This window comes from Balearica regulorum, chromosome 1 (genome assembly GCF_011004875.1).
Source record: "Balearica regulorum gibbericeps isolate bBalReg1 chromosome 1, bBalReg1.pri, whole genome shotgun sequence".
In the NCBI taxonomy this organism is placed as follows: Eukaryota; Metazoa; Chordata; class Aves; order Gruiformes; family Gruidae; genus Balearica; species Balearica regulorum.
In genome coordinates, this window is record NC_046184.1 from 200,063,051 (window position 1) to 200,089,841 (window position 26,791).

The 26,791-nt window shown below is 42.0% G+C and overlaps 1 protein-coding gene across 1 annotated transcript in view; it reads left to right on the forward strand.

Moving 5' to 3' along the window:
- The first annotated feature begins 20,420 nt into the window (after positions 1 to 20,420).
- Positions 20,421 to 26,791, forward strand: part of RDX (radixin) — a 42,498-nt gene continuing 36,127 nt past the window's right edge. The window contains exon 1 of the mRNA XM_075742254.1: positions 20,421 to 20,735. The gene's annotated coding sequence lies outside the window, so the exon portion shown is untranslated. The remainder of the gene's footprint in view (positions 20,736 to 26,791) is intronic.

Here is a 26,791-nt window from a genome sequence, read left to right on the forward strand (position 1 = left end):
TCCTGTTGTCTAAGTTAGACTTAGACATTGTTGTTAGAAGAATTTCCTTACCCATTACAAATACGGCCAATGTAAAATTTTACATAGTCTGAATCTTGTCTTTTATGCTTTATTTCAATTATTGCTAAGTCAAAGTAGCTTTTATAGCACCTATGCTGTATGAATACTGTTATACCAAATTTATTTCATGTCATTATCCTTTACAATCCAGTATTCTTTCCATGAAAACAAATTTACTGCTGTCCCCATCTAGATTTAGCATAGGATTTTAAAAGCGTTACAATTATCTAAATGCACAATGTATCTCTAAATTTCAGCTGATGTGAGGTTGGCCATTTTTTTAGGCAGTTTCCTTAAAAACTGTACCTGTCACAGAGGTTGCGGTAACTTTACACAGGTTGCCACTGTGTAATACAGGCAGAATAGATTTCAGTTGATCTTTGATTACTAGCAAAATCATTGCGTTTATTCAACTATACTGTTCATAGAGTAATATTTTTTAAATATAATGGAAATCAATGCACTCAATATGTTTATTAAATCATATATTAATATAAATGCAGTTAACATGTAAACATATCATAGAGCAGTCACTGAAATAAATACTCCGAGGGCTAGATCCTCAGCTAGTATACTGGTATCGCCTCACCCACGCTGAGCTCTTTTTCATTAAGTTTCACTCTTTTGCAACACAAGAGAATGTGGCCACAAATAATACAGTTTATTTCAATATTGTCACTACAGTATAGGGTCATATATGCATACTCTTAAGGCAGTATATAACTAAATAAATACAACTTTATCTGGACTTCTCATATTGTAAAGCCAAAAGAGCACATGAGATAATCTAGCCTGACTTTAACCAAAAGGCTGCTTGTCATAAATTAATGGTTAATGCAGGAAATAAATCTGAAGGGGACCCTCTGGACCTTCTAATGTAAACCATTGTTGTCACATGCAACTCTAGTAACTAGAGAAGTATTTACCCGTTTCTTAAAAGTTTTCTTGCTGATGTTAACTGCACTGAAAAATATAGTCCCAAAGTTTCACTCCTTGGAAGGGCAGAAGGCCTAATTATTTACTAATTTTCAAATAATTTATTAGTTCAATTCTTAGTATAGGATTATTTATACCAATTTGTACCTGGCCAGTACTGCCCATGAGTTTAAATAGGTTTTGTTCTTTGTGATGTGCACCTATTATTTGTTGTACCCCCTCCAGCCCTTTTATTTTAGCCTCTGTTGTTACTTGTCTCCTTTCATAAGACAGGAAACTTACTATTCTTCTGATTATCCCACTGAGTCATTTGCGCATATGTTAGTTTGAATTTACCCTTGTTAAACATGGGTGACTAGTTAGTACATTCACTTCAGGTCTTGTACAGTGACTCTAATAGAAATGTGCAGCCTCAATACATCCTGTATTTGATTTTTTTTTTCATGTACACATCAAATTAATAGCCTCAAATCATTTTGTGATCAATTAATAACCCAGATGGCCCTTGTTGCTTCTCATTAATGAAGCCGTAGTTAACAGCAAGAGTTCTTGGTTCCCCAAACTGAACACAGTAAGCTCTTTGAACTTTGCTTCGATCTACTTTCATGTGGGGTTTTCATTCATACACCAATTTAATGAGTAAGGCCATTGCCATTAACCAACTTTACCCCCGTGTTGGACATGTTCCATAGCTCTGTTCCAGCCCTCAGACTGCCGTGGCCCTGAGCACATTACCCCTTTGCAGAAGTTTAGTTGGCAGAGTCCAAGGCCGGCTCCTTCACTGATAAAAGCAGTTGTGAAAAAAGCTAGTAGTGGGGTCCTGCCTCTCCTTTCCCTTGAGACCCACTTTTAAGCTGAGGCTTTACGCTGGCCCCTGCCTGTGCCACAGTGCAGCTGTGCAGCAGCTCTATTTGCACGTCTTGCATCTCCGTGAGTGTGGCCCTGACCCGGACTCGCTGATTTGAGGCTTGGCCTCGGACCTGCCCAGTCGCTGTGGCCCTGCCAGGTGACCACTGGGCTGTGTTTGACCCTGACCACTGTCTCTCCACCCAGTCTTGACCCTGGCTTGCTGCTCCGCATCCTGGCTCCTTGTTGGTGAGGTGACTGCTTTCACCTGCCTTGGTATTGCGCTTAGCTCCCGGCACACCTTCCCTTGCAGCCAACTCTTGCTGCTCCCTGACACCCCCCACCCCCAAGCACAGAACGCTCTTAATTCTCTCATAATTTCTACATAATGTATGCTTTTGGGTGGACAAGCTTGAAGAAAAATGGTGGAGCAAATTAAGTCAGGACACCTTGATGAAATAAGAGTAGCAGAGTGAAATAAAAGAAAGATGACAAACAGTGTGTACCTAACGTCTCTCTGAATCTCACAGGAAGTTTTTGTTGCTTGTCTCCATGGCACGTTCATTCCAATGGTAAACACTTTGCAAGAGGCGCTTCATCTTTCCTATGTATTTGTATAGGTTCTTGCACGTTGAGGAACAGATGTAATATAAACTTTTTTTTATAATTATGTCCTCCAATTCTTTACTAGTTTTTAAGTTTATAGTTGTAGGAGGCCAACAAACCACTAGATGGCAAACATTTTCAGCCAGATAATACACAGGTATTCACACAATCTTCTGTCCTCAGCTTCATCATTGAGGCTACGGTGTGTAGTCTCTTGGCAATTTATGGAAATCTGGGGTGAAGCTGATGTGGTCCTTCTCCCTGCCTTTCCCTCCCCTTTGCTGTTCTAGTGTTCATGAGCCAGATGTGGAGCGGATTCATAGAGGTGATCTATGTAAAAACTAACCTAGAAAAACAAAAGAAAAAAAAAAGGAAAGAGAAAGAAGAAAGTGTTTTCCAGCCATTTCAGTTCCATCAACGAACCTATAGCCCCCCCTGTGCAAAACAAGATGATGTATTCTGGGAGAACGGCAGTTGCAGCTTGGATTGTTTTATGCTGCTGAGCAAAGGTACCACATAAAATTCCAGGGTTCAGGATGATAAAAACATTACATATATATACATATATATACAAATATATCAGCAGATAATCTCTTTAAATTACTAGAGATGATCTTTCAGAGTCCTGATTTCTTTCAATTCGGTCCTCTACAGTTTTTCTTTGATTACGAGAGGTTTATTGAGTGCAACTAAACCCTAAAAAAAAAAAGATAGGAGAGCAGCAAGCCACATTATTTCATCTTGGCACTCTTCATGTGACTGGGGGCAGGAGCAGTCATGTGAGCTGTGATCAGAGAACATTTTCTACATGTTTTCTTCCTCCAAACTATGGCATCTCCTCAACCTGATGTTTCTAATTCTAAGACTGTGTAAATGACCAAGGTCTTTCTCTCCACCTGCCCTTGGCAGTTCAGTAACACCACCCTTGATCACATTTTAAGCAATCAAGTAAGAATAGGAAGCTCCTATTGAAAACTGGTGGAGATATAGTCTGTAGCGCAGGAGCATAGGACTTGAGAGCCATGAGTCTGAAGTAATCCATGCTTGAAAGAAGGCAGGATTGTGAAGGAGTTGACATCAACAAATGAGGGATTATCAGATAGGTAAATTAATCATGAGGTGGTTGTTTTTATTTTGGGGATTAAAGTGGTTTGTAAGCTTTTCTGTAAAAGGCAGGTAATCTGAGTACCATCGAAATCTGTGTGTGGCTGCCAAGTGATTCTGCAGCTAAAGGGAGATTTGGGAACTTTGGCACTTTGGTGGTGAGGATCCGGTAACTGCAGTGCAGGAGGGCAGGAGTGTTTTGTTTGCAAGTGCTTTGTCTTTGCTGGTTTCACTATAGCATCTGAAATACAATGGGAAGCAGATAGAAATGTTTGGAGTTCTGTCATTCAAAGAGGTGGAGCTCTGGGAATAAGCCAGAGCCTGGTGTTACCCACTCAGAGAGGAAAGCTGAGGGGGTGGGTCTGTCTTATGACAGGAAGGTGAATTACTGCCATGGAATTTTGCTAAATGGTAAATAATTCATTGCTTCAAAGCTATGGTTCTGTCACATATAAGAGACTGCAAAATCTGCAAATGTGCATCTCTGAGTAGGGGATTTTAAAGTTAGTTTTCTGAAAGTCTTGGTACTCTTTAACAGAAAGATGTGTGAGGTTTTTCCACAGGAAAACTTTTCTTACTCTTCTGAATTTCTGAAATTCTTCTACTTCATATTAGGCATAACATTTCATAGCAACAGCTCCTTCCTATGAGAAGTTGAAGAAGTGCATGGACAGTTTAATGTGGAATTTTCAAAACAAAGCAGAATTTGTCATCACTGAATTAGAGCCAGATTTCCATTGTGAATATTTGTCTCCATCAATAGGGGATCTTAAAGTATGTTCAAAATACAGCTGTACAAGGTCATGGAAGGGAAATCCACTGCAGGCTATTAAATGCAAATCACCATGTCCAGCTCAAATCTGAAGTCCTTGATCTGCAAGTTGTTGGAAGACAGGAAGGTACTCTGAGAAGTATGCTTGCTCCATTCTCACGTTCTTTCTTAGTTGTCAACTTTCACAATTGCTGGAGACAAAATACTGGGCTCGAGGGACCTTTGGTCTAACATAAAGCGGACTCTTCTTTGGTCTAACTCCTTCCTAATTTTCATGCATGTAATACCACCCTGAAGTTGAAGTTGTGAAGTTCTTACTGGAGGACAGGAGTTGAAGACCAAAATCCACCACACCTTCCCTAGTGAATTTGGGCTGCGGAGATCTTTTTCATTGCTACCAGTGTCCCAACTCCTGATCAAGATAGTAATTAGAATCTCCAATTAAATAAAAAAAGCCACTTTGCAACTGCACAAGATTTGTGTTGACAATGAATTACAGCCTGATATCCATTCCTGTTGTCTACTGGTGCCCACTTCTCTGGATAATGCTGTTATGAATTATCAGTAACACATTTTTGCTCTCTTCCCAGGAGTCTTTACAGTTGTTTGATAAGAACACATGCAACAAAGTGTAAGCAAAATCTCTCCATTAAGCATTGCTGTAGATGCTGCAAGTCCTGCTGTCCTGTCAGGAGCAAGCGGAGTGAGTGATGTATGAAGTCCTGCAGACTGGTCTTTACTACCTTTGAAAAATACATTTTCGTATAGCCTGCTAGGAAGGAATGCATTTGCTTATAGTGGTAGCCTATTGATTTGTAATGAGAAGCAGCTCAATTACACATGAGAAAGGCCTTAGCATAAGATTCTTCGAGAAAGTGTGATGCATGAAATTGGTGTACTAAGGCGGGAGGTTTGTGTGTCCACCAGGAGGCATAGTGTGGTGGGTTGACCCTGGCTGGGGGCCAGGTGCCCACCAGAGCTGCTCTGTCACTCCCGCTCCTTAAACTAAACAGGGGAGAAAAGGTATAACGAAACGCTTGTGGGTTGAGATAAGGACAGGGAGAGATCTCACTAATTATTGTCATGAGCAAAACAGACTGAACTTAGAGAGGGAATTCATCTAATTTATTACTAAGCAAAACAGAGTAGAGGAGTGAGAAATAAACCCAAATCTTAAAACACCTCCCCCCACCCCTCCCATCTTCCTGGGCTCAACTTCACTCCCAGCTTCAACCTCCTCCCCCGTCAGCAGCACAGGGGGATGGGGAGTGGGGGTTACGGTCAGTTCATCACACAGTGTTTCTGCCGCTTCTTCATCCTCAGGGGGAGGACTCCTCTCATCGTTCCCCTGCTCCAACATGGAGTGCCTCTCACGAGAGACAGTCCTTCATGAACTGCTCCAACCTGAGTCTCTCCCACGGGCTACAGTCCTTCATGAACTGCTCCAGCGTGGGTCTCTTCCATGGGGTGCAGACCTTCAGGAGCAAACTGCTCCAGCGTGGGTCCCCCACGGGGTCACAAGTCCTGTCAGCAAACCTGCTCTGGCCTGGGGTCCTCTCTCCATGGGGCCACAGGTCCTGCCAGGAGCTTGCTCCAGCACGGGCTTCCCACGGGGTCACAGCCTCCTTCAGGTGTCTCCACCTGCTCCGGTGTGGGGTCCTCCATGGGCTGCAGGTGGAATCTCTACACCCCCTCATCCTCCCTCCATGGGCTGCAGGGGGACAGCCTGCTTCACCATGGCCTTCACCACGGGCTGCAGGGGAATCTCTGCTCTGGCGCCTGGAGCACCTCCTCCCCCTCCTTCTGCACTGACCTTGGTGTCTGCAGAGTTTCTTACATCTTCTCACTCCTCTCTCTGGCTGCAAAAGCTCTCCCTAACTGTTTTTCTCTTCTTAAATATGTTATCACAGAGGCGCTGATTGGCTTGGCCTTGGCCAGTGGTGGGTCCGTCTTGGAGCCGGCTGGCATTGGCTCTGTCAGACACAGGGGAAGCTTCTAGCAGCTTCTCACAGAAGCCACCCCTGTAGCCTCCCCCCCCCCCGAACCTTGCCACGCAAACCCAACACGCATAGCAAGCTAGGGCTCCATCTTCCTCACAGCACTGAGCATGCTGCATGTAACCAGCAGTGAAGGGAGGCAAAAGTTTTCATCAGATTTTTACATCCCGAAGTAGGAAATGGAGAGATTTCTAGGATAAAAATGAGAATGTGGAGGACTGGCAAGAAGCTGAATATAATGCGTATATGTCAAAATGTTCTCTGGTCAAAGGCTATAATTTCAAATAAATTTTGTTGCTATTGTTCACAGCATTGGAAGTCATAATTGATGTGACTGAAAATAAAAATGCTTATCAGTGTATAAAGCAATACGGGGGCTCAGCTTCTTAAGGTATACATCAGCAGTTGTCTAAGAGGCCAAATTAGATACCTCCATGTACATATGGAGAAGGACAGTTTTGGTGCTGCAAATGTTTATGCATGTGAATGATCATATCTGTTATATCTTAAAAATATAAAAGAGATTACAGAACTAGCCAGAGGCTTACCAATAAGTATTGACATGTTTGGGCCTCCATGGGAATCCAGGTTGTAATAAGCTCATCACTTACGCTCCTCCTCTGACAGAATAACTGGAGTTAGAAATAATGATCCTTCTCTCTGACACCCTATGAGCATGTATATGACATCAGGAATGTGAACAGCAGTGTTTTCAGAGCTGCTAAATTTTGTCATTTTTAAAGTATTGTAATCAAAGCCTTCTTTTCCGTCATTTCAAAATCAGGTAATCAGCTAGGAATTGAAAATCTAAAACCAAGCGAAAAAAAGGTTCTCTTCCCAGGCTTGAAGAGAAACCTGAATATAAAAGCACAGAAAGGAAATAAAGAGAACCCCAAACTATTATTAAGGCCTCATGAGGGTTGTTTTTTTTTTTTTTTTAATGCCAGTCTCATGACTTTCTGGGAACTGATTTATTGAAAGCCTTGGTTTGGCAATTCTGTGCTTGGCTAGCTTGGGCTTGACCCAAGTCCCCTTTTTTCTTGGCAGCACTTAAAACAGTTGAGATGTAGCCTATGCTCCTTCGTAATCCAAGATTGCTGTGTGCAGTCAAGAACCCTTAAACATAGAAAATGAACAAAGTGACCCAAAAATTGTGGGGCCCGACGGGCGGTGCGGGCTGTGGGGCTGGGGTGAAGACTCAAGGGCCTGCTCTGCTCCCCAGAACCAGCTTCTGCGTGGGTTTAGTGCAGCTGACACACTCCAAGAGGTGTAGAAATTCTGTTTTACTTTTAAATTGCGTTAGTTTAGCTGGCAATAATCCAACTGCTGGAAACTCAGTTGCCTAGAGAGAACTCCTCTGATATTTCCAGTTCTTCAGCATTTACACGAGCTGCTGCCGCACACCAAACAGACCCAGTGTGCAGCCATCTCCTGCAGCAGGTCATGTTCTGCTGAACAGTGCTCCAGCAGCGCCAGGCATTTTTGTGACCATTCAGCAATCTCAGCAGTAAGGCAGAAGCAATAAAACAATGCCTCCAATGTATTGCACTGCCTTTGCCTTTCGGCTCTTATTTCAAGGCAGAGCACTCTGCTGGTGTATATATATCATATAGTAGGTTTCTCTTGCACTGCTCCTAGGGCTTTTAGCCAACTTGCTGGCACAAGGTTGGAGTTAGTAACCCATAGCAGTACCACTGTTGTTCCAAACTGCTGAGGTAGCACTCTACCCTATTACTTTTTTATACACTTCTGTTTTCTATATAGAAACAAGGATATAGAAACAGAATCATGCAGCTTTCAAGTCTTAAAACAGGCCAAATTCTGTGTTTTAAATTGGCACAGCTGTGAAATTAGCAGTGTCCTGCTGCATTACACCAGCACAGAGCTGGGCTAATAGTCACGATGCAGAGGTCTGTGCAAAGACAAGTACACAAATGTCGAGCTTCACTGTTTATGCCCTATGTTATTAAACATGATGCTTCCTTTAGTAACCTCCTTAAAAGCTAATGTCTTTTAAAGTTTCCCTGTAACATCCTGGTCTCACTGACTTGCCTGCAGTTGGGATTTCAGGACTGGTGTTTGTTGCACTTGACAGCTTTTATCTGTAGGCTGGTGTCTTAGTAAGGGGAAAGAAACTTGAAGTATTCAGTTATATAATGGAGAAGCAAATGTTTTTCCAGAAATTACTATTTGTTTATCGAGGGAGGGTGGGGGTTTGGGGGCTGTTCCTGAGCCAGCATTGTTGCAGTCATTGCAGACCTGCCTGTGTCTTTGCCATTTACTAGCTGGGACATCCAATTAATTAGACTGAACTTATTTCCTTTTGTATCTACCCATCCTGGGTTAATAGTTTAGAGGGTGTGTATGAAAGACTGAAGTCCCTGGCACTGCAAACGTCTGAATAGTTCTATTCAAAAGACTAGTCTCACTGAATGAAAGACCAAGATGTCATCACACAACTACTAAAGCAAAAATACTCAGATTTTTACATCTTTATTATTACCAAACACATTTTACTGAAGCAAAAATACTACGATTCAAACACAAGGTCACAGAGTGCCATGCTTTTATTTGAGTGTATTATATTTTAATAGAAATACAACAGAAGTTAGCAGCTATAACAGCACCCCGCTATATACTGGAGCACAACCTGTGTCAAGGTGTGCCTGTCCCTCATGCAGATGTCAACCTCTTGAGCAGCCTGTGTGACATGGGCAGCTCATGGGCAGCCTGTCTCTACACTGATGCAGCATGGTGCCCCAAACTGAGCTGCCCTTACTGGGAACCAACCTTTGAGGTGTCCTTCCTTGCACTCAGGTCCCCATGCTCTAGCAGATGCCTTGACATTGCACAGCTGGGTCTACATCTGGCAGAGCGCATCTATTCTAGAGGAAGAGTGTGGAGCATCCCTCAAAGGGCAGCTGAGATACACCCACTCAGACCAAATATGAAACCAGAATTACCCACATCCTTCTCTGCAGTATCAATGTCTCAAGTGCATCTTCCTCTGCTTCACAAGAAAAAAAATCTGGGGGACATGCTGTGTTCTCTTCCCAGATTTTTGCTAGAGCTCTGACATCTCGTGTGAAGAAGTATAATGTCCCAGCTTAATTTAGGGTAAACAGTATCTTGTAATCCATCTTTGCTTGATTTGCTGAATTATCTTTCTTGTCCCACAGATTTGTTAGTGGCTTTGCCTACTGTTTAGGAAAAATACCAGTCCAGTGGTTTAGATTTCACTGAATCTGGAAAAATTTGCACCAGTTCTGCAAACCAAAATGCATATGAGCATTTCTTTGACTAAAATGATCAGGACTACTAATGAGACTCACAGGTCTTGTGAAACTAACTTTACTCTGTATTTTAACTTACTGCAATAGAATGTAGTGAGCCGTTGAGTAAGAGATTACATTAAGTACTACACAAATATTTTTGTAACTGATTTCTGAATATATTAAGGTACAGATAGCAGGTTGAGTATCTTAAACTGATGAAGAAAAATGTTAGCAATTAAAAATCTCTTCCAGGGATTTTGAAAATGTGATGAGAAGCAAATGACAGCTGGTTATAGTAACATCTTGAAGAAGGCCTGAACCTTTTATATAGTGTTGCTCTGAAGACTCTTATCTTGAAGACATTTTAGCAGTGGTTCTCATGTGGCAAGGTGAAGAAGCAAACACAGAGTGCACCTACATCTCAGTGCAGGTGACAATGCAGCTGCTGGTTTTACTCACAATATCTGGATTAAAATCCCCTATGCAGACTTTGGGCGTATCTTAATTTTGCTTGTAAAACCACCTTAACAATACAGCCTCCCTTGCTGTATTTTCCAGGATGTGGTGTTTCAGTGTTATCATAAAACTACTAATGAAAAAGACACGTAAGCAAAAATACTGTATTCTGCTCTGCTGCCTTAGCAGTAGTAATGTGACTGTGCTACTATTGAAAGATACGCAGGTTACAGTAAGAGCTGGACTCTCTTCTTCCATACAGAGTTGTACAATGGGAGTACTGCCATCAGATTTTCTATATGTGGGAGAACGAATATCAAAAAGAGCCTTTGCAAATACAGTGAACTTTAAAGACTCTTGGGTGGAACTGTGACAGACCTTCCACAGGAATGGTAGTGCTTTCGAGGATCTTAACAGGTGGTGTTTGCATTTTAAGTTAGAAATTTTAATGGCTAAACAGAGCTATAAACAGGAATCTAACTCACCATTTTCATGGTCTGTTGCATTTGTGAACGTTTTCTGAGCCCCAGTAGTTGTACACCACCACCTGAAATGACTCTCTGCATAAATGAATTTCCCAAAAGCTTAAGTTGCCTAGAAGAACTGACTTCCTACAGAAACGAAGGATTTTCTGAACAGTTGTGTAACATGTATTTCTTACATTTTCCTAAGGGGAACTAAAAATTGACCTTTCAGAGAGAGGGAGTTTAGAGCAATTACTTGCTCTTCAGTAGTCTCTTTGAAACTTTGCTTTACAGAGTTAAATCTTAGAGATTCCTTCCTCTGTTTTTCCTCAAGGCATGTATAGTTTGATCACTGACATGCTTTCTCTGTGGGCTAAACCTAGTTTTATTTCTAAGAAAATGTTGAGCTTACTGGAGCATATCACTTGCCATACTGCATTATGTTCATTTAGCCCAGCTGTGTATCTCTACCTGTTGTCAATTCCCAATGCTTCTGAGAAGATGCAAAACCAAAACAAACCCAAACATATTTTTGACAGAATTGCGGTGATGGAGACTTCATCCTAATTACTAACTTGTTTAAACTTCATGTTTCAAGCTGGTCTTTTTTAATACTTATTATATAAATAACAATAATATTGAGAAATACAGTAATTCAGGATAAGAGAATATTGCCCTCCCTCTTAGACTCTTGCTGCGTGTTTTCATTTCAATAACATCCTGGTGCAGTGAGTTTCACAGTCTATTTTGTTCTTTGATGAAAAGACAACACTCAGTTTCAAACATACAAGTTGTCAGCTTCACAGTCTGCCTCCTCTTGTACTACAAGACTAAGAAAATGAAAGCTCACGAACCACATTCTCTATTCTATTTTTATGTTTGCAAGTCTTTTGCTAGATCTTGACCCGGAATTTCTAGGGAATATTTACTAAAAAGTCACCTAAATAATACTGTACTTCCCAATCAAATGGCTTAACAAAACAGAACATAAAGAGGAGGAATGTAAAGGAAGGGAAATTGGACAGCAACTACGCTTTCCCTAAAGGACAGTAGTTATAATTTAGAGTTGTCCTCTGATTTCTTGGGGCAGGTGACAGCTACTTACCTCCTTGGGTAGTACGTGATCCACTGGTACTTAGTGTCACGTCCTGTGAATTGACTACCTGCCTCAGTTTAGGCTCCTGCGTGCTGAATTGTCACTGTGTCATTTGGGTTATTTGCCTCCAGTCACCTGCTGTCCTTTCCCGTTCACCATCCTGCTGGCTGTTCCTTTTTGTTAGTTGCTCGTTAGTGATTCTGTGCTTTTTCGTAGGAGATCACGTATAAAGACACAAATAATCCTTGTTGCCCCAGGAAGATTGTTTTTTACAGAGCTTTCCATTCCCCATCTAGGAGCTGCTGCATCCCCAGGCTGAAAGGGAGGTTTTAGATCAGGATGACTGCTAGCCCGGAGCACATTTAGGCTGAGTTAGTTTGCCCAGGCTTTTCACACATTACTGTAATTCCGTCACTGTTTCAAATTTATACCACGCTTTTTCTCAGTGCCCGACTTGTTAACAGAAACACAACAAAGCATAAACTTCCAACAGAAGTTCAGCTCCTTTTCTAGCCACAAGATACCAACTGAGCATTCACCCCCTCTTTGTTCTCCATTCCTCTACAGTGCTCAGGAAATGGCTGTTTTGGGGTTTTTTTTTGCTCCTAAGCCTCAGGCTTGCATATTTGAATCTCTTCTTATTTATTTCATTTCTTGGGCAAAAAGTTGTAATTCAATTAGATGGCTTTTTCTCATGCCCCCTCAGTGTCTCCACATGTCTCCTAATTTTGTAGTCCTTTAGGCTGCCACAGAGCTGTACGCAGATTTCAGCTGAGGTTGTATGATCTGTACATATATGATTCTTAAACATTTTGTTGATCATAGCCACATACTGCACTGTCTACACTGATAGCTCTGTCTTTTTCTGGAAACAATGTTAACATATAATGTGCAAGATGAATTTTTTACCTTCTCTACCTTGTGCAAACCTCATTTCCCATTGTGCTCCCTGTACACCAACACTGAGGAAATTTCCCCAGTCTTTTGTAAATTGACAATAGAGATGAAGTTTGCAGGGCTCAGCCAAAGCAATGAGGAGAAAAATTCTCAACTGTACTTACATGATAGGAAATGATGTAAAGAAGCAAGAAAGAGCAGACCTTCAAGCTACCAAACCTTTGTTTTCATGCAAAGCCTCAGTGGTTTTGACTGGATCCATGTAGAAGAAGCTCCATATAGATGATGAACAATCAGCAGGGCAACCAGAGCTGATCCTTCTGATCTGTTAAGTGGAAGCAAGGAACATATTTTGTGTAAAAGAAACAAAAAATAAACAAACCAGAGGTCTTAGCAGGAGGAATGCTTCGTCTCATCTAATTAAACTCCAAAGATGAACATCGGAGCTGTAGAGATGCATGCAGCAGACAGATGTTCAAACTGCTCCCAGAATTCATCAACTCCAGGATGTAACAAAATTTTGAGCTTTCACATGGAAAAATGTAGTAACCAAAACTGCTGGTTTCAATGTTGGCTGCAAGTAGCATTTAATGCCAAATGTTGAACTTAAAACCACATTATCTACAGTGTAGTCTGAACATTAGTTCAGGATATAGGAAAATTTTTTCATTGTTTAACAAGATAAATGACTTGGACAAGTACTTCTGCTGCTTTCGTAGTGGATCTCAGTTTTGTATTTTCAGCCCAGCTTTTGTCATGAAACTAGGTTCCACTGCAAGTTTACTTGATCACTTTAAAAATTACTAGCCAACTTCAAATGCTACAAAGGTAGGGGCCTTGGAAGAAATTAATATCCTACATGTACATAGCCATCAGGAAAGAAGATGATGGCAATAGACCTGTCCCCAGCTGGGAAGGATTGACTGAGCAATCTCCTAACGTCTTGGTCATCAGGGAATCCACACCAGGCAGAGCTCTGAGTTTGCCTCGGGCACAGGAAAGAGTTACAGCTACACCACGGTAGTCAGTTACAGGGCTCTGTTTCCAAGCACACACAATCTTGGCCAATCTAGTTTCATGGAGCAACTTACCTATTTTGTAATTTCAACTTTGGTAGCATCTGAAGTATCAAATCTGTCCTTATGTGCCATCCTTTCAATCTCTATTCACCACTGAACCTCATGAATGACATGTAATAGAAAATCATTAGCAGAATTCAGACCCTTAAGGGGACTAAGTCAAACTAATCTCCCATTTCAATTGAACCATATTTCATTGCTTTGGTACTCTTGTAATATTCTAGTCCAGCTGGTTCTTTGGCTGCCTTTGAGGTATCCTTGAAGATAGCCAAAGACTGTGTCTTTTAATATTTTTTCTAAAGGCAAATAAATATTCAAGTCTTTCATACCTTCGTCATACACAGTGAAATGAAGAAGGGGCAGCCCTTAAAAATATACTTGGAGAAATAGCACACTGAAGTTCTTTGCATCCTAGAGTTACTTTGCCTTTCTCTCTTTCCTACCTTACATTTCTCTTTGCTGAACTGTAATGGTGGGTGATTTGTTCGGATAAGGTTCAATTGCAACATAATAACTGCTGCAAGAGCATGTGCCCTCTTAAGGCTAAATTACCTTCCAGACTCAAAACTGCATCTTTGTAGGTGTGCTGATGACCAAGCCTTGAGATCAATCTAGTTCTGCAAATGAAGTGCCTTGATGCATTCCTACTTGCTATGCTCGTGAGGTGAAAAAAAAATGTATCTGGGGGGGTATCCACTTCACAATAGAGCCATAGCTAGTTTTAATGACACATGCTTTCGCTAATATCAGCTCAGCCTTTTTGTTCCTGAATTCCTTCGGAAACCCAGAATGTCTGCAGACTTACGACCTTGTACTCAGTACTAGCAGATTAACTGTGAAATAAGCCAGTTATTTTGGTGGAGGCGTAACGTTTAAAATAAGAGAGGAATTGTATTCAGTCCCTACTTCTTTACATAATGTTCATGCTGGAACTCTTTTTTTTTTTTCCCCCTATTTTTTTTTTTTTTCAGCAGAGTTTCATGATAAAAGGCTACACAGGATTTAGCTGAAAACAACTTTGGCAAAAATTGCCATCTGTTTTCTTCTAACTAAAATGTTTTCTTAATAAAAGTGGGTTGGGGAGACTGTTGTAGAATATCCCCTTTAAAGAGGTGATGGGGTGTTTCCTTTGGTTCTGCAGGCATTTTTTCACCTTTTGTGATGCTACTGGCATGCTATCAAAAATGTCCCGTATCTGCAAAACACAAAACTGAACAGTGTACTTCAGTTTTCACTCTTTTTTTTTTAAATATATAGAAATATGCCAGGAAATTGTCATCTTAAAGAATTCTTAGCCACTCTATTTGGATTGAGTTGAGGGGAAAGGTGGACTTCTATTTTCAGGTTTTGACATGTCCATCTTGATAGAACAGGGAGATGACATAAAGTCTTGAGAATGTATTTTGGCTGAAAAGTTGTAACTCTCCTTCCACAGTCTTGCTTTTTGCTGCTTGTTAATAAGGAAACAAGTAAATGCAGTAAAATTAGAAGGGGTCAGGACCTAAAAATACTTCAGTGACCGATTCCTAGTAAAAAGCTCTACTTTTTAATATGATTTTTTTTATTCACAGTTGTATGGCTGTATCTCAGAACACTGTACATGTGCCTTAGGGGAAAAAAAAAAAAAAAACAAAAGCATTTGCTTTGGCTCTAACAGCTATATATGTTTTTCAAGCTTTCAAAAACTTGCATCCAATTCCTTGGTAACCATATTCCTTTCTTCTTTCCCCCACAGAAATAGTTTCATCAAAAAGTTATTGTCTGGTTTGTTGCCTTTAACTCTGCCTAGTATGTTACCTCCTATTTTATTTCATTATAAATACTTTATATTATTTCGCTGAAGTAAATACCTCCATGATTTTGAATGGCTTTGATTGCCAGTGCTATAGACATGACCCAGCTACAGCCACATTATAACTGAAATAAACACTGTCATTAAAAAAAATAAAACAATGCTGCCACTGCAGAACAACTTGCAGTTGTCATAATAATTAGAAGTATGAATGAGATAAAACCATGAAGTGGCCAGAAGCAGGAACTGCAGCTAAGTGTCAGCTGTTGGATGACAGCCTTACATATCAGTGAAGGCATGTTTGGGTGACATGACACAAGAGCAGTGACACGAGCAGATATGTCCCATCTGGGAGACAGGAAATCAGACAGCTTGCCCCAACCCTAATTGCAAAGCAGCTTATTTTGTTAACTTGTCTCTTGTGCAATTACCAAGTTACAAAAACAAATCATAAAACGATAATGGTGGTTGAAATAATAGATGGAACATAAGGACTTGTACTTTGTGTGCAAAAATTAAATTAGGAAATTATTACCACAGAGATGCAAATACTGATTCACTTAGAATGAACCGTTAAGATCCATATAATACACTGTTAAATAAACACACTCCTCTGCGAGTGATTTTACTACTTCCAGTTTTGAGCAGAAAAGGTATTAAGATTTGGCCCTGAGAGAGGCTGGCACCACCCTGGTATCTTTGCTGTAGTACCAGAGACTAAATACCTAAGAGAAAAACAAAGACATGTCATTGGAAGAGGTCATCACATGTCAGAGATGGCGAGTGGTAAAACCTTTGGGCTTCTCACTCACCCAGGCCCTAGCCAGCATAACGTGTCTGCTCCTGGTGGGAATAGTCATCAAGAGAAGCAATGTCCTCCTTCAGTCTTTCACCAGCAGGAATTCACTGGGCCACAGGACAAAACTTTTGCAACCAACCTTACAGATTTTCAATAGTAAAGGTCACTGCTGGCCAGCCAAGTTTTGATGTTGTTAGAGGCAAAGCCTCTCCAGCTAGTTTATTAAAACAAAAGGTAGAACAGCCTGACACCAAACCAGCTGCTGACACAGCACTTCATTAGTGGATTGTCCTGATCACTGTTTTTCAGGTGTTTTGATCAGGCTTTGGGATCCCAGTTTACCATTTCCGTTTCCTGCGTGTCCCTGAAGAGGAGGCAGAATCCCCTTCCATCTAGCTTTTTGCATGCTGGGGCTGTCCTCCCTCATCACAAGGCTCCTGCAGGGGAATATCCAGCTGCAGAATCCTGGACTCCCTGGCGTCTTCCCCGGAGCTGAGGCTTGTGGTGGAGCTGCAGATTGCAGGACCATGCCACTGAAGGACACCTACGTGAGCTTCACACAGCTACAGTGCTTCAGGAAGGAAAAGGACAGATCCTTCCCGAGTCACACCATATTTTGCCTTTTGAACTTGATCAAAGCTGAGATTATATATATGCACGCAATAAAGGCACCTTGGAATGCTCAGTGTTGCTACTGGAACCCTTATATTTTTATTGAAATCTGGTATTTTAATAACACATGAAAAATATTTTTTGGAATTAGATACATTTAAACAGACAAATTTAACAACACATATAAAAACTATTACTTCAGACATTTATTGTAATTTCACCAAATATTTAAAATATCTGTGAGTTGGACTCATCTAATGACCACAAAATTCTTTCAATTCCATGTTTCTAGCAAAGACTTTAAAAGGCAATCTAACATACTTGTTGGAAAAAGAAATATGGTTAATGTCCATTAAGGTAACATATCGTACTATTGTTATTCAAATACTAACAAAAGAACAAACAATTTGGGTTTAGAACATCTAATTAATAGTAAAATTTCCTTGCAATAATTTTAGACTATGTAAGGCTTGCTTCTGTAAACATATTAATAGATGAGTATGTGTGTATTGAGTCATATGCATAAATATTCCCAGAGTGGCGAGCTTCCGGGCTAGCAGACCAAGTCTGTGTATAACTTTTCACATAAGGGGCAGAACTACTCTTCTATCCTAGCTAATGGCATAAATCTTAGCTGAATTAGAGGATGAAGTAAAGGTGCATTGCGTACCATTCAACATGCCAAAAAATTCAGAAATTCCTCAAGGTGATTTTTTTCTTTCTTACTACTCCTTTCCAAAATGCAATATACAGTAAATGCCCCTTTAATTGTACATTTAGCTTTAATAAAAGTAGATTCTAACACACAACTGGGTCTTCACTGACTAGTGCTTTACGCCTCTGCAGGTGCATTGAAAAAGCAGAGAAGCATTGGCCCAGAAATCTTTACTTTTGAAAGCGATTCTAGGATCGATTCCTCAGATAGGGCAATGCAAGTTAAAAAACAGGTTTTTAATGAAGAGCTGTATTTTGGCATTACTGCTGGAAGACAAACTTTTAGATCTTGCAGTTACAGCATTCTTACCATTAACTTTATCTTTATAACCTGCCTCTTAAAGTACTGTGTAACTGAAGTTGATACAAGTATCTGAAAGCTCTCTTTATTGCCTGTAGTTCTTTCTGTAGTTTCAGTTTCATGGCTAAAAAGAATACAATCTCTAACTACACTTTTGTTTTTACTGCCCTGTTTTATCAGACAAACTGCAATTTTACACCTTGTTAAGGAAGCAAGGTGAGAAGAAAACCACATTATTCTGTTGACAAGGAAGATAAGACTGTTTTACCTTGACATTTTTGAGCAATAATGTTCTTCATGTCACAGGATAATAGATAAAGCATATCCTATGGTGATAATGCACAAATTGAAAGGAACTTTCTTCCACACACTATCAACACTAGTAAAGAAACCATGCCCTAGTGCAATAATCCTATATCTGAGCCAGTTCAGAATGGACTGTTTTGGAAGAAACGCGAGCCTCTAATTCAGTCAACTAAAGTAAACACATTTTATCTGTGCACTGCACTGGATCACAGGCAATTTCTTTAGGTGACTGAATGAAATAGGGCTTGGTTTTCCATGTTGGTGGTTTTTTGTTTTGTTTGTTTTTTCCTTAGATCTTACTCTGACCTGCAGGAAAAGGCCATCTGAACAGGGAAAAGCACGTTGCATACTAATGGCATCTGGTCAGTGGAACCGTATATCTGCAGAGACTGCAAAACACTTCAGAAGTTTAATGTACTGCTAAATATTCTGTTTCAAGCCAGGATGTTCTTCATGATGAGCAACAACAGCGAGAAGGAAGAATTAGCCACTGTCACTTCTTCCTTGGAGCAAAATGGCATAAGCAAAACTGGAACTGAAATTTTAGCCCATGGGAGGAAATTGAATGTACTTTTAATAGACTGAGATGTTCAGGTTCTGTGGTGATGACTGCAAGAGAAACGGCTGTTTGAAATATACAATAAAATGCATAAAATGATCACAGATTAAACTCATTAAATGCCTCTAGAAGAAGCAATTAAACTCAGGATTATATAATTCAATTTAATTTCATCATAGTTTGTATTATGTAGTCATCTAGTTTATGGGAATGTTCTTTAAGTTTTGTCTAAACAAATTTAAGAAAAATTTAGTCAGTGAGACTCCCACAGATTCTCTGGGAGATTATTCCTTGTGACTTGTCAGGCTGCCCTCCTCTTCTTCTCTTTCTCCCCACCTCCAATTCATCCTAAAATGTTCTTATTATTCTTTTTGAAGCAGCTTTAATTGAAAATTCCTCTTAGTTCTTCCCCCAACCTTTCTTTATCAGACAGCCAGAGGGTGAGGTGTATTAATAGCAGCTGCATGACTCAGAGTTGGGATCTCAAGTGGATCCCTTTGCACTGAGCTTTGGTGTTTGGCCTCCCTGGCTATGTTGCCACGGAGCTCAGGGAACACCTTCACTCTCTTGCAAAAAATGAACTGCAAAAACACAGAGGGAGCTGGGACTGCCTCAACCTCTCTATCCTTCAGAAGGATTTTCCTTACTGCTCCTTTCTTCTCCATCCCCATTAGGACTGTATATGGAAAAATGAAAGTATGTTTATGAAAAAGAAAGTGCGATCCCATCCTCCAGTGTGACTTCCCCCCACCTGACTGATGAAAAAGGAGCGAAGGTCCTCTGCCATCTCACTGCGATGAGATGGGAGAGGGTAACCGAGTCAACACTCTCCACTCAAATTGCACCCCGTGCTCTTTCTCCGAAGGCTTCCCTTTTCTCAAGGGCCATGGCAGCTTGGGCCTTCCCACCCCCCAGACCAGACCACCCCACCCCGAGCCCTGTTCCTGCCTGCCGCTTCCCCCGGCTGGTGGCATGGCCGGCTCCGTGCCACCGTATCTGCCGAAACACCCGGACCCCTACCACGCCCCAGCTGCGCCTATCGCACCCACACCCACAGGGCCCCCTGAAACACACCCTTGCCTTTTTTCTTCCCAGCCAAAAAAGAGGGCACGTTATTTCCTTGCAGGGCTTTGAATGGAAAACATCCACGCTGTCAACTCCCCTTCCCTGGCTGAGGCTGTACTAACATTTTCTTTTCCCGTCTGCTCTCAGACCCGGCTGCCCAGTTGCGCTAACGAAAGAGCTCTTTCTCCTCATCTTCTCCTCACTCATGCGAGCAAAGAGTTTTTCTGAGGACAGCTTCACCGCTGAGCAGCTATTGCAAGCAAACACGCTGGGCTCGGGTGATTTCCGTGGGACATTCGCGTCTCCGAGCACCGGCTCAGCCCGAGCGTGCAGGACGCTGCGAAGCTCCGTGCAGAGGGACCTCAGCGCGGTGCCGGCTCCGGCGGGTTTCGGGGCCGCCGTGCCCCGGCCGCCGTCCCTTCACGGGAACTCCGTCTCTCACCCCCGCTGTCCCCCCCGCGGGAGCCCTGGTCCCTCACCCTCCCGCCCCCCATGGGAGCTCCGGCCGCCGCTCCCTCAGGGCGGCTCCGCCGCCTCACCACGGCCGCGCGCGTCTCCTTCCACGCTCGCGGACCGCTCGCGCACTACCAGCCCCCGCGCCCCTCCGCCAGCGCCAGCACTGTGGGCAGCGGCTTCGCGCCGACCTGACGCGCATGCCCGGCCGTGCTGCGCATGCTCGGTGCGGGCGGAGAAGCAACATCTGATAGGGGGGAAAATCTGAACGGCGGCAGCCGCCGCCATATTGCGGAGCTGTCAGCGGCTGCCGTGGTTGGCGCCTCGTCCCCGGCGGCGCCGCGAGCAGTACGGGGCGGCCCCGCAGCGCTCCCTGCCCCTGCTGCGAGGGGGCAGTTGCGCGGCGGGGGGGGGGGGGGGACGACGGACACCGCCCTGCCCCACGAAGAAACGGAGAGCGCCGCGCTTAGCACCCCATCCCGGCGTCTCGTCCTCCGCCCGACGCCGCGGGAGCGCCCAGCCCGCTCCCAGAGGAGCGCGCCCCAGGTGAGGTGGGGGCGCGGAGAGCGGCCGCGGCGCTGCCCAGGCCGCGCTGACCCCGCGGGGCGCTGAGGCGAGGGAAGCGCGGGTGGCTGTCAGCGGGGGGCGGGGTCTCCCCTGCCGCGGCGCCCCGGAGGGCATTGCGGGGGCGGCAGGCAGCGGCCGTGGGGGCCCGTTCCCCCGCCGCGTTGGCGGCAGCCCGAGGCGGGAGTCCGCCCGCAGCCCTCGGGGGGGGTGGGGCGGGGGAGGGCACCGGCGCGCAGCGGGGCGACTTGTTGCGGCGGCGACGCGGTGTTTCACCGCGGTGCTCGTGTGCGGGGCGCGACGCCCGCCGCCGCCTGCGAGGGGGGCCCGGCTCGCCGACCCCGCCGCCGCTGAGGGGTGGGGGGAGCGGCGGGCGGGCGGGCGCTTTGTTGGGGAAGCCCCGGGAGCGCGGCCTCGGCGTGCCTGTGCCTGTGCCGCGCAGCCCCCTCTGCATTATTCATGTCCCCGAGCGTCGTGGCTCTTGAGGTTACCGTAGACATGTGGCAGTCGGGTCGGCCAGCTGACTGTGGCGGTGTGGAAGAATAATAAGGAATTACTTCATAAACAAGTTCTGTGAAGCATCTGTTGCTGTCTATTGTTTTCAACAAATGCACATTTTTAGAGTCCTTAAATACTGACCGACGTAATGGGCACAGCGGCCCTGAATGAGCCTTTGTGCATTGTTTTTTTTTTTGAATGGATTAATGTTTTGTGCAAGACGTGGGCATTTGTAATTAACCTTGCCGCTTAAAGTCTAGCGCAGATAAGGGGGTTTAGTTTCAACTTTGTGGAATTCATTTGTCTTTTGTCAATTTTATTAATTTGAACGTGAAAAAAATAACTCTTTGGACTCCATGCCAACAGAGCTAATCACATCAGTTGTAAGGTGCTATTAAGCTGTCTTTTCCAGTCTATGTAATGCCCTAGACAAGTATTTCATGTTTCTCTTTCTGGTACAAGCTTTTAAAAAGATTCCATTTTTTTAAACTGAGTTATGGGAGTTGCAGTTCTGATTCTTAATTAATTCTTTGTGACTGGTTTGTGTCAGGCCTCGGGCATGTCCCTGCATCTTACTCTGTTTTGTTTTCATCGGAGATGCTTGTCATTGTGTTTGTCACAGAAACGTTTTGAGGATGCATCTGCCCGCACAGCACTTCACGTATTCAGAAGACCGTAGAAATACCATTGTTGCTGTCAGCTCTTATATAGTGCATTGGCACAATGCTGCTGGGCAGTGTGTGTTGCCAGGGAAGACGTGGAGTTGATAAGCAGTAATGTTATGGCTGCTGTGATGAGGGAGTTTTGTGATCGTTAAAGATAAGAGGCAAGTAGTAACTGTTTATTGAATTGTAAGACTTGCTTCTATTGATCTATTGATTTAGCATAAGAGAGGCTGTGAGAAAAATAAACTGCAAGTCAGTGCAATGTTCCCAGATAAGCAACCTCACAGCAAATGGCAATTGCAAGGCAGTGGCATGTTTCCAAGCCTTGTGCCGAGGTGACACAGCTCTTCCATCAGGTTGGGAGACTACAGAGCAAAAGTACAATAAACAGTTTTAGAAAACACACAGAAAATGACACGGTGTGACATGTCAGGAGCTGTCCAGAGAGTTTGCCTTGTATGCTGACTGAAAGAAACGGTGTAAAAGTGCTTGTAGAGATGACAAAAAAGAGTTCTGGACTGACTGTTTCTGCCATTGCAGTAGAGAGCACTGCAGGGCTTGATGATAATAGAGCTGTGAGGAAAAAAAAGTTGGTTCACAGAAAATTAGGTAAAGCCTTAAAGAGAGTGAGTATATGGATCCATCTACAAGATTCAAAATTAGGGGGGTAAGAAGTGTAGAGGTTATGACATTAGAAGGCAGTTCCTGGTAAAGAAGGTTACTTTAGCCAGTGCCAGGATAGGTATACGGCCTTTCTTCTTCAGCAGTCTGCTCAGCTTTTTGGGAAGGGGTACTTCTGTTGGCAGAGGTGAAGAGGGAAGTTAAGACATTACTTCTTTCTGTTGGATGTGTTAAATACATCAAAGCTGTCCTATCACTTTGTGTTGCATTAGGAGTCTGTGGGAGTAGAGGAAAGGGAGGATTTTCAAGTCTGTCAATGTAAACAAAGCTTTATAGAAACTTCTGAAGAAAGTCCTGATTGTTGAAAGATACTGATCCATTAAAGCAGCACTTGGTGTATCTCGCATGCTCAGCGAGTTTACTCCAGAGCTGAAGGGGCCTAGGTAAACCCTTTCCTTTCAACATTGAAGGGCTGCATCTCTCTGTGGGCTAATTTTTAGCTGTGCTTTGAATTTAAAAACTTTTTTTTTCCTTTCTGCTTTAGACATTTATTAATAGCTCTGTGAAGTGAAACCTTCGAGCCATGTAGTGTAAGGAAAAACAAATATTCCATTGGCCCAAAATGAGAGTTAATAATCTTTACATTAGAACATTTTGATTTAACAGCTCTAGCTAGTGTACATGGGGACTGATGCAAGTGGCCAGTTCATGTTCATAAGTTTCCTTTATTTTATGGAGCTAGCTCTAAGAGACTTAAAAGCATTATTCAGAAAATATAAAACCCGTTTTTTAAATGGAATATACCCAGAATTTTGGTTAGGTCATAATTCTTTGCTAACTGTATTTTTAGATAAAAGTTTATTTTACCTTGAAACAACAGAGTACCTGCATCAGACACACTTCTTAATTTCCATTTTTGGTTGTATATCAGATGTACATACAAAGATTGGCCATCCTGTCATTGTAGGACTCTTCAAAATCTTAGAGTTATTTCAAATAGTGCGACTGTGGGTATTTTGAAGCCACAATTTGAAGTAAGGATACTAAACTTAATAAATACAAACTGTATGTAAATTGTATAGCACATCTATAGCATACCAGTTTATTAACTGCTCAAACTGCAAGTATTGCACAAATATTCTTTGGCTGGTCTGTGTTGCTTTTTGTTTAACTACTGTGTTGGCAATTGCCAGGTTTTCATTTGTACTTCTGAAGTTCTCAGGAACTCCAGTTTGAAAGAAACACTTTGCTTTTCAAAATATATTTACAAAAACATGTAATGCACAATGATTGTACTGGTTATATCGCAGTTATTTTTCAGAGAGACAGCAAGCCTATCTCAAGTATTTCGGGGAAGGGAGGATTAGGGGAAGTGGTGGTTTTAAGAAGGTAAAGATAGAGTACTAAAAAAAAAAGTTGATATGTAATACTCTGCATGTGATATCTAGCACCGGTCAAATCTCAATTATTACATGTTAGTTATGGATTTCAGCTTTTTTCTTTTTTTTTTCTTTTTTTTTTCCTTTTTTGTGAGATAGGTGGCTTGTTTTGGTTCCCCTCTTGGTTTGCTTACATCGCAGACAATTGTGTAGACTACCTCTCTGTCTGTCTGAAAAAGATGTATGCAGAAGTAAACTCTGTGGCAAATGAACTTCTTTATTGGACTGCAGCAAGTGTGTCATTAGGGAGCTGTTAGTGTAAAAGATGATTGCCCTGCAGGCATTCACAGACTGCTTTGGAGTAGAGAGGCGTTTGAATAGAAAGCTGAGACCAGTTAGTCAGGTACAGTGGCCTGTAAGTTGCCTATTGCTGCTTTTCCAAAGATCTAAAACTTTTAGGTATTACAAAAAATAGAATGGTATAAGACTTTGAAACAAAGTATATTAATTTTAAATAAGTTGTAAATAAATGAGTTAGTTGTATTGCTGTGGCTAAAGCTCAGTGGAGCCTTCCATCTCTATGTAGGAAAATAGACGATGAACCTCTTGCTAGAGCTTAGAAGGCACACTGCTGAAGAAACTGCTTCTGAGAGAAGGTCTGAAGCTGTCAGATAGGGATCCCGCTTTTGAGGGTTGGTTCTCTGCCAACCAGGCATCCTGCTCAAGCCTTCTGCCTCCTATCCCATCCTCACCTGACCTCAGACCCATGGCTGTGTGTATGAATGTTTCTTTTGAAAACAGCAGTTGCATAAATTATTTGACAGAATTTTGGCATCAAGCATTTTATGCACCGTCATTTTCTGAAGAAAGCTTTCTTTGTCATCTTTCAACAATTGCTTTATTTGTTGGCTTCTGTGACATAACTGGAAACATGGATGATACCGATTTAAAAATCTGAACTGCCTTGTAGTGAAATGAATTGAAATCACAGTTCGTCATTTCAAGAGAATTCTTGAAGTTCTGGATGATTTTTTGTTTCTTTTTGATGTGGAGCCTGCTGATATTTTGGTGGTTTGGTCCAGAGTCCAGATTACTGTATATGCTGTGAAGGTCTCGAGGGCTGGAGTGTTGTAGCAGGAGGAACTCTGCAAAGTCACAACCCTGCTAATGCTGACTTGGAAGAGGCACCTTTGGGAATTGAAATGCCAAAGTGATGAGCCTTTATGTCTAGTAGGTCACAAGCTGGTTTCAGAATGCAGGAAGCAACAGGACTATCATTCCCAATCCCTGTTGGCTGTTTTTTTCCCCTCTATTTGCAATGCCACTTCACATGAGTGTTAAGATCAAAGTATAAGTAATTGATTGTTTCAAAGATAAAATTAGTAAAACTGTTATGGTTGCATCCACTAAATATAAACTTATTGGAAATGTGTAAGTTGCAGAAGTGAACTCCCACTCCAGTAATAATAGTGGAGATGCACAATATTTTGCCTGGCAGTCATTTTTTGTTTCTTCTTGCCAAATATTTTCCTTATAGTTGTTTTGTTTTTAGTGTTAGCTGGTGCCAATAATTGGGAAAGAGAGGGTGTTATTTTTCTGTTCAGTGCTTATTTGATTTCAGTTTTTGCACCATTTTAAGACCTGTGAATTTCCTGGGCTTTATATACCTATAATACTTAGTTGCAATGCTTGTGTGTGAATATACTGTTTTGAAATTGCATAGCATTTTGAGTATGAAAGCATATAGACACAGGCTGGTGGTTTTTTGCATTATATATAAAATGGAAACAATGATCCATGTATTTACATTTTAGACCGTATCAATTGAGTTTAATTCCCCCTCCCCCCCAATAATATGGCACAAGATCTTTATGATCTGGAATAGAAACAAGTTCAGCATAGTTGGCTCTCAATTTATTAAATTTATTTCTTTTTCTTTTAAAATAAATTATAGTTTTGTTGGGTTTTTTTACTCTAGTAAAAGATATTACAGCAAACGCTTCAACAAAAAATACCTGGGCCATTATTTGTTTTGCATAGTTTTTTCCTATTGCTTGTGTACTCTGATAATTTATCAGGCCCGTGAGATCTGTGAGGCTGACAGTGAGGCTTCATTTTTATTGAGCTTTGCACAAGAGGATTCTTAGTTTTAGCTGATAGCTGTTTTATTGCATGCAGACAATAAATGTTAATTCTGTAAACTCATTTAAATTACATGTCTACCAATTGTGATTTGCTGACATAGAATTATCTGATAAAACTTTGTAGTCACTTTCTGATTTTAAAAATTACCTTAAGGTTTTAAAATATGTTTTCAAATAAGTAATTTAGGGTTGGTTGATGGTAGTTTAACAAAATGTTGGGGTAAAACACAAAGCAAAAAGCTGGGACATATTTATGGAAGAATTTGCAATGATATGAGGGTATGACAGTCATTTTAGAAAGTGATAAGACATGATCTCTTTTAGAAAGACCTCAGAAAGTAATCATTTGTAACACAGATCTCGGCCTCATGCCATATGCTGTCTCCTGGAGACTGGACTTAACTTATCAGCCATCTTACCATACCCCTTCTTTTCAATGCTAATAGAACTACAGGCACATAAAAATATTTGTGCTACTTTCTATTTCTTTTAGTACAGTTGAGTTGGCATGCTTATAATATTGTGGATGAGAATCTAATTTAGCTTTTGCCTTGTTAATTAACTGAGCTTAACTCTAGGGCTTCAATCTACCTTCAGTTTTGCAAGCAACAAGCCTCAAAAAGTTGAACGCAGGGATTACTACGGCTTGAAATCGTGCTTACTGTTAGCAGATATTAGGGCCAGCCTTGTTTTGCTTTTTACTACTATTTTGAATTTTTACAAGGAGTACG